Source organism: Saccostrea cucullata, unplaced genomic scaffold (genome assembly GCF_032062105.1).
Source record: "Saccostrea cucullata isolate Sc308-1 unplaced genomic scaffold, CSIRO_AGI_Scuc_v1 ctg460, whole genome shotgun sequence".
Lineage (NCBI taxonomy): Eukaryota > Metazoa > Mollusca > Bivalvia > Ostreida > Ostreidae > Saccostrea > Saccostrea cuccullata.
The window spans coordinates 12,109-28,626 of NW_026931468.1; the positions used below are offsets into that span (position 1 = coordinate 12,109).

Here is a 16,518-nt window from a genome sequence, read left to right on the forward strand (position 1 = left end):
GCCAGTAACTGTTACTTGTACATCAGTATCCTGTGGAATTATTTTATTAAACCTAATTCATACGGTTGTCAAATAAGTTTAAAATCACACGACAAACACTGCTGGGGTAACAAAGAGGACACAATGGCGTTATTATTTTTCAATATAATTTCTAAAAACAAATAACTACACTTCGTTTGTCTTTATTTCCCATTAAAGTATTCCATATACTTAATTTTCTAATTTGTGCACTATTCACAAAACGTGAAATTTTAAAGAAATTAAACGACTAACGCCGTGTTATGTATTTTTACTGAAAAATGTATGGCGTCCCTTTCTCGTGAAATATAAATTATTCCTAACAGTTAGAGAGTACAGTATAAACGAGTCATAATTGTATATCTCTGCCATAATAGAATACCGACGTTATTATAAAGAAGAAAATAAAATAAGATTAAATAAATACTCACGGGAAAACAGTTTGAAAAAAACTAATTGAAGGTGAGTATCTTTTTTATGTCAATTTAGCATGAAATTTTTAATCAAAGACACTATAATTTTTTTGGTTGCATTTTAATCGATACAAGATATGCTATTTTACATTTATTTTATGCATTTGTGTGAAAATTGGTAGCGAGAAGTCAAATGAACAGGCTTTTCTTTTTTTTGCGGGGGGGGGGGGTATAAATAAAAGTCAAATGTGTACATCTTTTCATGAGCTTATATATAATATATTGAATTTTTCAATATAGATCGAGGTACAGTCATATTGAAATATGAATTACATAGTCAAGTTTTCACATTTCTTATAGTTTTTACGTTTATGAACATGTTAATGAACAAACTGAAATAATGGAGAGTAGTATAAGGGGTCTGGATGGGTGGGTCAACTGAGTGCACTTTTGGGGCTGTGGGGGGATAGGTGGGTCAAGTGAGTGCACTTCTGGGGCTGAGGGGGATAGGCGGGTCAAGGGAGTGCAGCCCCTGTGAGGGATAGGCGGGTCAAGGGAGTGCAGCCCCTGGGGGGGATAGGTGGGTGAAGAGAGTGCAGATTAGGGGGTCTGTGGGGGATAGCTGGGTCAACTCACTACAACCCTAACCCTAACCCTAGGGGGCTACGTGGGTTAGTACATAGCCCCTATAAGTCCTATACGGGGTGTTTACACTGTGTTTACATTATATAGCTCGCTGGTCTGAAAAGAAGGATATGGACGACCAGAGAGCTACAGTTCTGCAGCTCGTGACTCGTCGCCTTTTACTTATCCGCAAGAACTCCGAAGTTAACATCGTTTTGGAGAGGGCCTTTCTTAATTGAAGACAAATTGTCAGATATTTTATATAAGGTTGCATGTGGAGCAAAAGGCAAGCCAAAATTAGGCAAGGGGTCTGGGGGCCGCCGTGAGGCCCCCAGTGGGGCCAGGGCAAAGCCCTGGTGGGGGCCCAGGGGGCGAAGCCCCCGGAAGCTCCTGGATTCTAGAGATTTTGAAGGGTTAAAATGAGGTCTACCAAAGCCCTGGTGGGGGCCCAGGGGGCGAAGCCCCCGGAAGCTCCTGGATTCTAGAGATTTTGAAGGGTAAAAATGAATTCTACCAAGTAGACATATTTGATTTACGCTAACTTTGACAATTTTAGGGGGGGCGCGCGCCGGGTGCGCCCCCCTTAAATCCGCCACTGGTTTACTCTGCTACTACGATTTTGTCAGCGACTCAAGAATTTAATTATAACGTCACGCTTCACAGTCTACCCAGCCTAGCCTAATCGGTTCAAACTGATTTCCTCAAAACAATAAAAACCTGGATTTTTTACTGAAAACAATTACAAAAACACACATGGTTTATATACCTTTACTGTAAGGGCCCTGTGCATCAATACGTTTTACCTGCGTTTTTATACCTGTTGCATCATCTGTAAGGGGGCCGTGTGCAAAACATACCATAGACTTACCTATGCATTGTGACGTCATAAACTTGGCAGCGACGTCATGTTAGTCCTTCACAAGCCGCGATGGCTGCTTATTTTGACACAATAACACAGACTTTCACAGCGCTTGAGACTTCATGTAATAACAGTATGGTCCTATGGATTTCAGTACCAAAACTGATTTTCTACCGTTTTTCTTCCAAGAAAGTTCTGAACAGCTGAATCCTGGATCAGCCTAGATGTTATTTCACTGGATTATTTAATGAATATTACTCTACTGAGTTACCTGGTTACATGGTAAGTTTTAACAAACTTTTCTTTATACATTTTCTATGAAGGTCATCTTTGTATTTATTCATTATTACTGTGTTATATACCTTATGTTTAGAACATTCATATAAACACTGCCATTGTTTACCCTGAAATACACTAGGACACTAAAAGATCCTTAAAATGTTGATAAATCTTTTTTGCATGAGTTATGATCATATTGTCTCACATTCCTTTTATTGGATCAGTATTCTAAATATTCTTATGAGGAGACTCCTAGCATATCTTATAAAATACTGATACATGCTTTTAAAACAACTAAAGTGATATTCTCAGTTGTTATTTCTAATATTTCTATGAATCTTTAATCACAGTGACCAAAAGAAGGATATGGAGATAATCAATCAGATCATATTATGCCAATGAATCTTTTGTCTCAAATCTTTTTTAATGAAATATACAGAATCTTTTGCCTTATTTGTCACTCATATTTTTACATTCTGGTGCAACAGTGGCCCAATGAAAGTGGGAAAAACTCAGTCTGAGCATCTCTGTAAATCTATAAACATGTGTGCCCCCCCTTTTTTTTTTAAACCTTCATGTATATACATGTATGTATTTTATTTAGTCAGTGATTTCAAACATCAACATGTAAAATATATATTGAGTACTTTAAAAGTGAATATACATGATTTGTACACTCTGAATATTCTGACATACTAATGGTGACATCAGTTAAAAGAGTAATTAGTTATGTAAAATTCAGTTTATATGAATGTAAATGGGGTATTTATTCTCAGTTCATGTAAGGTATAATTTGCATGTAACCCAGAGTGTATTTAATATTACTACGATGGGTCATTCTGTGATTGAATTTAAATCAGAAAAAATATTTACTAAATTTTGGTAAAATACATATGGTATCTTTTACATTTCTGTCGTGTTTGTCTGTCAATTGTTGCTTTACTTCCTTTGTAAAATGAGGTTAATTTGTGTATCACTGAATATTGTATGCTTTTTTTCAGGATCAGCTAAGATGTTGTTTCACTGGATTATTTAATTGGGCATATAATTGGATAATTCTGGTAAGTTTGTCTTTGTTTTGTTTACATTTCCTATGAAGGTCATTTGCATTTAACCATGATTATATGGTTTAATTTAATTACTGTGTAATTCTTATGTGATCTAATATCTCTAACATTCATATAAGCACAGTCTTATTTTGTCTAAAATATACTAAGGAAACTTCATATTGTTAATAAGTCCTTTTGCATAAATTATGATATAATGTCATAATTCATTATGTCTGTTACCCATGGAATTCAGACTTACTAAATTGTGATCTATAAGGAATGTAATAAAAGAAAAAGTAAGAATCTACAAGAGGTTTATCCTTGTTTTTGATTCTAAATATGTGGTATATATGGCATACATATATTTTCATTTTCACTTTTTTTTCTTGGTAATGAGCTTTTCAAAAAATGTAGGACTACATGTTGTATATGCTAATATCTTTTTGTATGCTGTACTGACAGGTATTAAACAAAATTGAATATGCTGTTAAGAGAAAGTCTGTTAGTGTCTAAAAATTACACAGATAATCATTTTGTATTTGTGATATTAATACAGTAACTGTGCTTCTTTTGTTATCTAAAGATAACATGATGAACTATTTTCATGAACTTTTTAGCACTGTATTTAAACATGCAATGTTTCATGCAGTTCCTTGTCATATTAACAAAATGATTATATTTTCTATACAGTCCTCAACCTGGAAGATATGTTTTGTTCCTAACCATCTATAATCCATTCTCTATGAAGTTCAGCCTGTCTGCCCAAATTCCTTTGGAAATACATAGTTAGTCAACCAACATAGAAACAATCAAACTTGAAGGTAAAGTTTCAATGAGATATCATTTTAATTTATTTAATTCTGTTTTATTTAAATGTTTATATTTTAAAATGGATAAAAAAATGGATAAAAAACATCTGATAATGGAAATCAATATCATAAAGATAGTAAGTTTTTTAGTGTCTAAATAATTAATCTGATAATGACTTTATTTATGATATTAATACAGTAGTTGTGCTTGTTTATTATCTATAGATAACATGATGAACTTTTCTCATCTGGAGTTAATGTTAAAAACAATTTTTTGAGATTAAAAACAAATATTTTCATGATCTTTTTTGGTATTGTACATGTTGTATTTAAACATGCAATGTTTCATGCAGTACTCTGTCATATTAACAAAATGATTATATTTTTCTACAGTCCTCAACCTGGAAGATATGTTTTATTCCTAACCATCTATAATCCATTCTCTATGAAGTTCAGCCTGTCTGCCCAAATTCCTTTGGAAATACATAGTTAGTCAACCAACATAGAAACAATCAAACTTGAAGGTAAAGTTTCAATGAGATATCATTTTAATTTATTTAATTCTGTTTTATTTAAATGTTTATATTTTAAAATGGATAAAAAAAATGGATAAAAAACATCTGATAATGGAAATCAATATCATAAAGATAGTAAGTTTTTTAGTGTCTAAATAATTAATCTGATAATCATTTTATTTATGATATTAATACAGTAGTTGTGCTTGTTTATTATCTATAGATAACATGATGAACTTTTCTCATCTGGAGTTAATGTTAAAAACAATTTTTTGAGATTAAAAACAAATATTTTCATGATCTTTTTTGGTATTGTACATGTTGTATTTAAACATGCAATGTTTCATGCAGTACTCTGTCATATTAACAAAATGATTATATTTTCTACAGTCCTCAACCTGGAAGATATGTTTTATTCCTAACCATCTATAATCCATTCTCTATGAAGTTCAGCCTGTCTGCCCAAATTCCTTTGGAAATACATAGTTAGTCAACCAACATAGAAACAATCAAACTTGAAGGTAAAGTTTCAATGAGATACAATTGTAATTTTTATTTATTTATTTATTTATTTATTTATTTACATTTGCATTTTTATATTTTGAATTGATAAGTAAATGATATATGATTTTTTTTAAATAAAGAGGGCTTGGTGGTCATGGTCATGTTTAAACTCTATTGATATCCTTTAGAAGAAGAAGAAAAGGCATAAAAATTCATGATCAAATTTTTAAAACTAAAATGTATGAAATTTTTCTTTGCCAAATGATAGTTAACAGCTGAAGATAGCATATTTATAGAATAAGTTAAATATGGCTAATTTGTTAACCCCCAGCTTCCTTAATAGCATAATTGGTAAAGATAGGAAGTTTTGACTTCAATTGCTGATGAATTCTGAATTTTCCATTTAATATTAACATTCTATCAAAGAGAAAGAATACTATAATGTGGCTCATTAGGATGACCAGAAAAGAAATCTTAATGACCCTCTTGACTATGTATAAAGATTGTAACCTTGTAACTGATGTAAGATGATCTGATTGTGTGGAAATAAAATTTCCTGGTGTTTCTACTACCCAAGATCTTCTTATGAGTGTATGGAACTGCTGTAATCCTTCTCCTGTTTATAAAAATAATACCTTGGAGCATGACACTTTATTCATAAAAGGCACTTTCAATATCATTTCTATGAGTTTGTGTTCTTTCTTTTTAATAATCTAGTGTTATATCTCCTTTAACCTCATTAATATGTATGCTTCCAACATCTTAGATCTGTCTGTATAGTTTCTTCAGCTCTTTGAACACAAATACCCTGATTCAATCTTTTGAGGTAAACATCATAGAGACATCATAGATGATTATCAGAGTGTATATATCACAATCTTGACCATAAGGTCAATTTAAATGGTCAAAGGCACAACAAATGAAAGTAAAAACTTTTCTTTTTTTTTATCAGAATACATAATTTTGTAATAAACAAACACTGGAAAGTTACTCTCATAATGAGCCTTAATGTCTTCCAAGAGTTCAGTTTGGACTTCCTCCATTAATCCTTGTATCTTGTAATCCTTGTATCTCCAATGGTTTTGTGGGCTAAAAATCATGTGTCTTTAACAATCTTTTTTTTCTGACAACTGTTTTCTCTTATCATCTATAAACTTGACTTCTTCTCTAGTCAAAGGTCTTTCAGGGTAATCCAAGTAATTCTCACCCTCTTTTGGTAATAAATGGTTATAATTCTTCATTGGCTTCTTCTGCAATCAAGGGTCTTTCTATGTAATCTCTGACAACATTAGGATCACCCTTTTCTGGACATAATTGGTTATATTCTTCTTGAGAAATGATCTCAATAGTGCCATCTTTTTTATTTTAACTGGTATACCTCTGTCTACATCTTTCTCTGAAAGAATTCTCTCTCCGAACTGAATTTTACTCATTCCTTTACTCTTTTCTTTACTAGAGGTGTTACCCATGGTTAATATGAAAAGTCAAAATCTTATGTTATAACTTGTTTTTATACCCTTTTTGTCTATATGTAGAATTCCATCAAGCTTATATTACATTACAATTTTTTTTTCAACTAAGACATTATTTTTTTATTTTTTCAGGATTCTCTAGTGAGAGGTTATGGAAATGATCTATGTCTACTCTTAGAATGGTGAAAGACTCTCAGATTATGCAAAGACTAACAGAATATCCTCTCTTGGAACACTGAAACAAGAAAACCAAACTTAAGAGGATGCAGGATTTAAGAAGAACATAAATATGATTTCCATCGAATTTAACCAGTACGATCATAGACTGTGGTTTATACAGGATGACAAAGAAAGGACCCAGGATTGTATGTTTCACTGTCAGACACTGACTATGGATAAAGTGTAATCATTTATCAAACTGAGATCTAGTCAAATCAAGTATTGAAAATATGATTTTCTGATAGCATGAGCTCTTTAAAAACTATTTCTCACTGACCTCAAAGTATCTGAATGTGACTTTTATTTTTACCAATTCATATTGAAGACTGTTGTTATGTATGGGAATTACACATTTAAACCTTTTATTTTTCATCTAATTTTTACAACCCCCTAGAAATTACACAGATATCCAGATGCTGGATTTAATGGTATTATTTAACTTTCCTGGAATTGTAAATATATTTTGTTTTTGTATGTATCATGTTTAATTTTGAATTTAAAATTTGTCTCAATAGGACCCCCATAAAGATGTAAGTGTCCCATAATCTGTGATGCAATATTATCTCAGATGTTATTATATAAAATAACGCTTAATTAGTTTAAAGGATTTATTTGAAGTTTGGCGTATCTGGTCGCGGTGACATATGACAAATTTGGGAGCGGCCGCCGGGTCGTCTCCCCAACAATCAACAACAAATGTGGCGACCCCAAATGGGCTAAATATTCAATTTGTGCACTGGGTAAATTGCGCGAATGCACAACGCCACGCAAAATGGATACAATGGACCAATATCCCATTTAAATAGTATCCATGTCAAATGAATGGGCAACAATGTCATCAATGTTAAATCATTACAATATTGTTCAATGTCCAATATCCCATTAACATATCCAGGTATTAAAAATGTTGAGATTTGATTTATCAATGTTTAAAATCAAAGTAAATGCGCAAATAGCGCCACAATGCGCAAATAGCGCCACAAATGCACAAATAGTGCCACAAATGCGCAAATAGCGCCACAAGATGTCATACGATGTTTAAAATCAAAGTAAATGCGCAAATAGCGCCACAATATGTCATACGAGTTAACAACAGCACTCGTTCATGTGAGGTGGGGTTGACGATTACGAACTAACATCATCTTCATGGCACAATCCTGATAGAAAGACATCTGTAACTGCACCGCGACGTTGACGGATGACGGTTGTGTTACGTGCGTCTCGACGTTTCCTGAAATATATAATGCAAAAACACGGCAGTATCATGATAACAAAAACACACATATAATTTTCAACAGTGAACTGCATAAGAATGTGGTGGGAGGGTGGGTTTTTTAAAATATCGATCCAAAATTGAAATGATTGTATCGCCTGAACCAACCTACCCATGTGCTCGTCTGCTAACTTAGAAAGGAGGAAATTACGTCACGTACCAAGTATATATAGTCACTGTGGCATTTCTAACAAAAAAAACTGGTATGCACAACCCGGATTATTCCGCGAAGCACATACTCAATCTAAAATGAACAATGCACATGTATCACTGAGATAAAATCCCATATTCCTTGACGTTGCTTGAATATGGGTTATTATCTCAGATGTTATTATATAAAATAACGCTTAATTAGTTTAAAGGATTTATTTGAAGTTTGGCGTATCTGGTCGCGGTGACATATGACAATTTTAGGAGCGGCCGCCGGGTCGTCTCCCCAGCAATCAACAACAAATGTGGCGACCCCAAATGGGCTAAATATTGTGCACTGGGTAAATTGCGCGAATGCACAACGCCACGCAAAATGGATACAATGGACCAATATCCCATTTAAATAGTATCCATGTCAAATGAATGGGCAACAATGTCATCAATGTTAAATCATTACAATATTGTTCAATGTCCAATATCCCATTAACATATCCAGGTATTAAAAATATTGTTGAGATTTGATTTATCAATGTTTAAAATCAAAGTAAATGCGCAAATAGCGCCACAAATGCACAAATAGTGCCACAAATGCGCAAATAGCGCCACAAGATGTCATACGATGTTTAAAATCAAAGTAAATGCGCAAATAGCGCCACAATATGTCATACGAGTTAACAACAGCACTCGTTCATGTGAGGTGGGGTTGACGATTACGCCACATGCTCGCAAGAGCATCCGCCACCAATGACACAAATTGGTGACGGCGTCGTCACTTCCCCACCTCTGTCACCACTAACCAGCGCCTTTTATAGTTAAGCTTATTTTTGTCCTAATTATTTAAGTAGCTATGGTGATGATAAAGGTACTCCTTTTACTTACCTTATTAATACTTTCCTTATTTATGGAAAAGCACGGCAATTATTCTAACTTAAAGACAGCCAAATGATTTTGACAAAAAACATTGTGTGTTGCTTGCTATTGAATCGAGGCATGATATTGGGATTAGATGGATGAATTTTCTAATGCGACAGACTTGATAATGTGACAGTAATGTGACAGTATATTGTATATTTACAAGGATGGCAGTTGGACATTATATCTACAACTCTTTCTACCTAACATAGTTTTGTAAGATCTGTGAACAATTCTATTGCGGTATTTGTGCACGATATTGATTCTTGTTCAATGATGCTGAAAAGGACATATTCGGGGGTGGGGTGGGGGGGGGGGTAAAGATGTAAAACTGATAAGAATCACACATTTTCAAATTTAAAAATGTGGAATTATTTCTAAATGTACGACTTGCACAACCGTTAGCAACCAAGTACAATGAGTTTAAAACAACTTCGGATTACAGAACATAGATAACAATGGATAGCAAAGGAAATGTATAATATGATTGTTTTTATCGTTTTCTTGACTTTTACAGGGCAATAGAGGGAAATTTATACTGCAGTGGTAATAAGTTCCATCCACTGATCCAGTGACATAACCATATATAATCAACAGGTCTTGTTTGTACCTACAAATCAATTTGTCGTAATCTAACATCTAGGTTTGTATCTATGCTTGAACACAACCGAGAGATGTGCGTAGTCAGAGCACTTGTATTAAGAAATTACAATGAAAGTATATGTTAAACTGTTCTCAGCATGTGAGCACGACAGGCCATGGGCCTGTATGGTATATATCTTCTCTCATGTATGGAAAACTAATTAATGCCTTATTGTAAACGATGTAAAAAAATCATGCTTATTGATTAAACATGAGAAATCATATGATTTGTATGCTAAAGGGGGATTGATAATTAGTATTTGACCGATAATTACAGGCTTATTGAGCCTGAGTGATGATATTATACCTATTTAAGATCATGGAAATAGGTGTTTGACTTTCCCTTTCTGTTAGATTTTCCATTCCTTTCAAGACGCTTAGACTTAAAGAGGAGAATACCGGGTATTAAAATGAATCTATATTAGAATGTTCTTAACTTGACCGATGTTTAAGTTACCCTTAAATGGGGTAGTTCCCCGATTGCACTTATAAAGTCCCCTAATCCCGGTGTACGCTTTTCTCATCCTCGACTATAAAGTTTGCTATATAATCGTTTAAGTAACTTCTTACCCTTTGTCCTAAAAGACGGCTACAGGTATAGGCAATTGACATGATTGCTACCACACTAATTAGATAGAGGCAGTAAATTGCTTAAGGGATAATAGGATCTGCTCATGTGGTATTAGCCACCCTAAGTTCATTTTTTCTTGATTAAACTTTACTATTACAAGCCCATTGTGGCTATATACGGCGTTACGAATATATGTTGAGCCTAAAACCTACACTGTTGTAAATTTGACAAAAAGATGATCCAATAAGGTACAAAGCTCTGTAAGATGATGATGGCTTATTAAAAATAAGAACCAGATATACAAGAATTTTTTTTTTTATTTTGACATGTAAAGGAAGTCTCGTCCTAATGGATTCACCCCCGATGTCGGTGAATAGCTGTAGAGTATCGTGAGAACTCTCTTCAGTATCATTCTTAGCCCGAAATTCCAATCACATATGAATGTTTAGTTATCTAGCTTTAGTAACCTATTGACAAGGTTTAAAATCTAATGCCAAACATATTACAGTAAGGCCTGGTTGATGCACGGCTACCCGGTATGGCCCTGGGGGGGAGGGGGGGTATGATAAGATTTGCGTTTTGTAGCTGTGAATCGAATTTACATAATGTGTCTATTTCTAGCTCCAAGAACACTAAACATGTTGTGAACCCCTGGGCTTTATCCATTTTAAGATGTATCCCTATTTGAGCACACAGGCAAGTGTCTGCCCATCCTGCAAAAATATTGATATTTTAATAGATGAATGTTGTGTTTTACCTTAACCTGCTTATTTTGTAAGCGACGATTACACTAATGTAGAGAATGTATAACATATTATAATATGGAAATACTAGTATTTTGTCCATGGATTAGGCTTCCCTAAAATAAAGTCCTATCAGCTTACTTCCTATTGTATATATACAATATATGCGTTTGCCTTATCTGTTTTAGAGAAAATGGTCCTGTAAGTCTTCGAAACATGGCATCAACTGTGTCAAAAGTTATTCAGTGTTAACTGTTGTTTCCCTTGGGTCTATGTGTGCGTTAGTGTTAAATGGAAGTGGGTAGGTAAAAAGCGTGATCGAGCGCGAGCAACCATATCGTCCCGGTTGGGGATATTTTGAGGGATGGGTGTTTGTAATCGGGTCAAATTATATCCCCAGACTCAACTACCCCTTACTCTCATTTGGCCGGAAAAACGTCCCCATTCTGATTTTCCGATACGAAGTTAGTAGGAGAAATAGTTTTCGTCCACGTTTTTAATAACTCAAATTCTGATTTAAAACCCTTGTCCAAAGCACTGCACGACTGCTCGTTTTAGGTCCAAAAGAATTTTGAGAGTACCTGAATTATGACTTAGTGTGCTTAATCTAAGACAGTAAAGGCGTTGATTATGAGATTTAAATGACTGTGCATTCCTATGCACTTGTGTTGACCTTATGCAAGTGTTAGACTGACACATGCTATATTTCATGCACCTGTAATCATACGGATAATTTTTCCTGTAACGTTATTGGTTTTGTAATTAGCATAGAATGTTTTTTATTGTTATTATTTGTTATTTTTATTTTGTTATTACACCCTAAGAAGGTGGGCCACTTATTCGTGACCACCCCTTAGGTCTAAAGTTCGCCTTTTGAATTATCCAAAATTGAAATGATTGTATCGCATGAACCAGCCTACCCATGTGCTCGTCTGCTAACTTAGAAAGGAGGAAATTACGTCACGTACCAAGTATATATAGTCACTGTGGCATTTCTAACAAAAAAAACTGGTATGCACAACCCGGATTATTCCGCGAAGCACATACTCAATCTAAAATGAACAATGCACATGTATCACTGAGATAAAATCCCATATTCCTTGACGTTGCTTGAATATGGGTTAATATCTTGAATATTTGTTGTCATCCCATATACTTCATACTTACTACATAAAGACTGATTGGAGGAATACTTTTTGTTGTTTGGGACACTTTATCAAGGTCAAAGCATGAGATTATTGAGAAGACTACTTTGACAATAATTTGTAACTTACAAACTTCACATCATAAGTACATAAATGAAGAATGAATAGGATGAATAAGAGATTTCTTAAGAAATCTTGGATCATGTTTCTCCTGAATAAAAACCAGTTACTGAGATAACTGATATGAGTCTTGCAATAACTTCAACATTTTGTAATAAGTATAGAAAATATGATTTTCTGATAGCATGGGCTCTTTAAAAATTAATTCTCACGGACTTCAGAGTATTTAAATGTGACTTTTATTTTTTGCCACTTCATATTGAAGACAGTTGTTATGTGTGAGAAGTATACATTTAAATCTTTTATTTTGCATCTTATTTCTATATCCCCCTAGAAATTACACAGATATTCAGATGCTAGATTTAATGTAATTATTACTTTCCTGGAATTGTAAATATATTGTATTTGTGTATATATGTATGTGTATTGTACCCTATTTTTAAATTTAAAACTTGAAATATGATAAAGGTCCCTTAATATCCCACTTCAAGATGCAGTTACCCAGTAATCTGTGATGCAATATCTTGAATATTTTTATCATCTCATATACTTCATGCTTACTACACATAACAGCTTATAGTAATACACATAGTTTTAAAGGACACATTTGTCAAGGTCAAAGCATGCGATTATTGAGATAACTACTTTTGAAAATAATTTGTAACCTACAAACTTCACATCATAAGTTAAGAATGAATCGGAGATTTTCTATAGATTTTAAGATCATTTTTCTTCTGGGTAAAAGTCAGTTGGTAAGATTACTAATATGAGCTTTGTAATGTTGAAACTTTAACATTTTGTTATAACCTAGAGACTTTATATCTGTTATATTGGGTGACATGGCATATTCTTTGGAAAGAATTGGAAATGTAAATCAAATGCACAACAAGGATGTTTAAAGACTTTTACTATGTAATACCTAAGAATTCTGTAAAAATCTTATTATCACTGCATAGATAAAGACTGGTTGGAATAATATAAGTTTTGAACTAAGGTCAAGGGGAAAAACCCATTCATAAATAGATCTGCATGGGGAAGACTCCTCTAGATCTTCATTCAAAAGTAAAGAAAGTATTTTTTTTTAAGTTTGAAAGATTGAATGGCAGCATATCATTTGCTTATGAATTTAAAATGAATCCAAACATATACATCTTTAGATGATAACTGTAGAATTTTTTCAATTCCTGGACTTTCTGTCTTGATATTTGCCTTTATTTTCTGTAAAATTTATTGATTGTCTTTTTTAGTTTAGTTGCATTAGTTTCTTTTTGGCATGTAAAAATGACATCATCCAATTTGAAAGAAGTTCATCTACATTTTATATTTAGGAGAGAATTTTTCATCAAAGGTTTCATTTTTGTTTATATGGAATGCTAAGTTCTGTTGATTTCCCTTTTTCCTACTAAAGACATACCAGTAGAGTAGTAAATGTACATGATGTGTCAGCAAAGCATGCGGAAACCTGATGACTTTATCATTTCTGATTAAATCAAATTATGAGTTTCATCTTTGTTACATTGTAATAATTCCTAAATAGGACACACACCAGAAACTCTTAAAATGATCTCTACTGTTTTAACTGAGCATCAGGCTTTAACAGTACATAACTATTCCAAATGATTTTTGGACGCTTTTGTATCAAAAAGACAAAACAGTTGGTTCACAGATGTTCCAAAGAAAAACAGCCACAAAGAAATGATTTGTTATGTTCTTTGATTGATTCATGTAAAATATATTTTAAAAAGTATATTCAAACATTTATCTTTTGCATAAATAACTTTTTGTGGAGAATTTTTCATAACTTTAAAAAAGTAGTCTTATTGTGTAATATGGTTAGCTTAAAATCTTGTAGACTTTAAAGTTTTACATGACCTGTCACACATCTTACATGTGTAACCATTTCATTTCAGGGTATTCAGCATATATTGTGGTTTTCTCTTAAATTTATTTGCTTATGTAATCAATAATTTGAGAATACTCAAATTAGGAAATGTAAGAGAGAATAGGCAAGAAAATCAGGGTTAAAAAATGTTTTTACTACAAAGGGGTTAATCTATCATTTAATATATAAGTACATTCAGTCTATACATTTCATTTGGGTATGAAATAAACTTACATTTGAGCATTTTAAGACAATTGTAAATATTACTTTAATCTGTTTTTTAAAAAATGACGAGATTCACTGTCAGCATGTTATTTCCTATAAAATAAAAAGAAAACGAACAATTTTATTTGAGTCAGTTTTTCTTTAAATGTAAATAAGAAGCATTGGAAGTTGGGAATATTTCACAAAGTTGATTGAATATAATACTCACTAGGACAGTTGGAGTATTATGATTTTACCCTAAAGGACACCAGTTTAAATTTCAATATACAAATCATGATTAGTCATGGAGTATAAAGTTTACACTTGCCAAAAAGTAAATGGTATTTATGTTCCTTAGTTCTCCTGCCAAACGACTGAGCTTGTTTTTTGATAAATAGGCAAAAACAAATAACATCATGCTGAAGTGAAATATGTCATTTATTAAAGTAAATGACGGAAAAGTAAAACACATTTAACAAATTGGGGGTCAGAAAAAGGAGGACTCAAATATAGAGTATTACACCTCTTAGTCAAAATATTACACAATCTGACCCCCAGCACCATAATGACATTGTAACATGATGTACATAGGCAAAAGGGGGGTCAACCAGACTAGAATAATAATTCCAACCCTGTAATCTTTCACAAGGTACAATATACATGCATTTTAAGTTGACCCCTTATAAACATCATAAGTTTGGAAGACATATACAAAATGCTCTAAACTGCTGCCTGTCATCAAAAAAGGTGGGAAAACAAAATAACAAACAGCCAATAACAATACAATCGCGCAGGCATTAAATTGAACACAACTATGTTTCTCTCACCGCCGAGGAAAAACCATATATAAAAAGCCACACTGCTTTATGCTGAAAAATCATATGGAAACCTGCAGACATAAGCAAAATTGCGAGGTACACAAAATAAATGTCGGACTCATTCTCAGTAACCTAATACATGGATTTGCCATTTATTACAATGTACAAAAAGTTTACTTGTTCAGTAAGAACGTGCGGTAGAAATAAGTACTATAAATCTCTTTTAAACCCATTCAAACACTATCAAAAAGGATTGGTAAAACATAACAACAAAAATATCAACCTGAAAGAAATTACAAGCATTGGTGGCAGAAGGGGTGGATGGTGGGTTCGAAAAATTCAGCAGTTCAATAAACCATGCTTTCTCGTTTGGTAAACGGATCAATAATGATCACGTGGAAAAGGGTAAAATTAGTTCAAAAAAGGAACCGAATAGCTACTTAGTATAAAACTAAGTCCAATACAGACACTGTTTTATAATAACATAATAAACAAGAACATGAAACATAAATGAAATTATTTGCAATAATTACTATTTTATGTTCCTTAGTTCTCCTGCCAAACGACTGAGCTTGTTTTTCGATAAACAGGCAAAAACAAATAACATCATGCTGAAGTGAAATATGTCATTTATTAAAGTAAATGACGGAAAAGTAAAACACATTTAACAAATTGGGGGTCAGAAAAAGGAGGACTCAAATATAGAGTATTACACCTCTTAGTCAAAATATTACACAATCTGACCCCCAGCACCATAATGACATTGTAACATGATGTACATAGGCAAAAGGGGGGTCAACCAGACTAGAATAATAATTCCAACCCTGTAATCTTTCACAAGGTACAATATACATGCATTTTAAGTTGACCCCCTTATAAACATCATAAGTTTGGAAGACATATACAAAATGCTCTAAACTGCTGCCTGTCATCAAAAAAGGTGGGAAAACAAAATAACAAACAGCCACAATCCAATCAGAGACTGGATCCACCCACCCAAAGGCGTCTTGGCAGGAGACGCAAAATTCCTCAACAGGATGATTAATACAAAAGCATTTAAACATCTTTTTTTTTTTTTTTAAATTGACATATACTCAGTTCAAAAGACAATACAATAGTTATTGTGAACAAGAAAAAGAAACATCCAATAAGACTGAGTGAAAACATTACAAAGGGCAAAACATCAAATAATTTTAAAAAGTGTACAAAACACCTGTCTGTAGTAAATATTAACCAGACAGCAAAATGGGAATTTATAATCATGGACAATGACCTTGTCAACTGCAGACAACTTCTG

At 33.2% G+C, this 16,518-nt stretch overlaps 1 long non-coding RNA gene across 2 annotated transcripts; it reads left to right on the forward strand.

Annotated features, from left to right (window-relative positions):
- The first annotated feature begins 1,981 nt into the window (after positions 1–1,981).
- On the forward strand, positions 1,982–7,223 carry LOC134232689 (uncharacterized). 2 transcript variants are annotated; one of them, XR_009984826.1, is made up of 6 exons: positions 1,982–2,196; positions 3,195–3,254; positions 3,933–4,063; positions 4,445–4,575; positions 4,957–5,087; positions 6,675–7,223. It is a non-coding gene; the product is annotated as an uncharacterized LOC134232689 (long non-coding RNA). The 2 variants fall into 2 exon arrangements; XR_009984827.1 differs by lacking the exons at positions 1,982–2,196; positions 3,195–3,254 and adding an exon at positions 3,639–3,704.
- Positions 7,224–16,518: the final 9,295 nt, after the last annotated feature.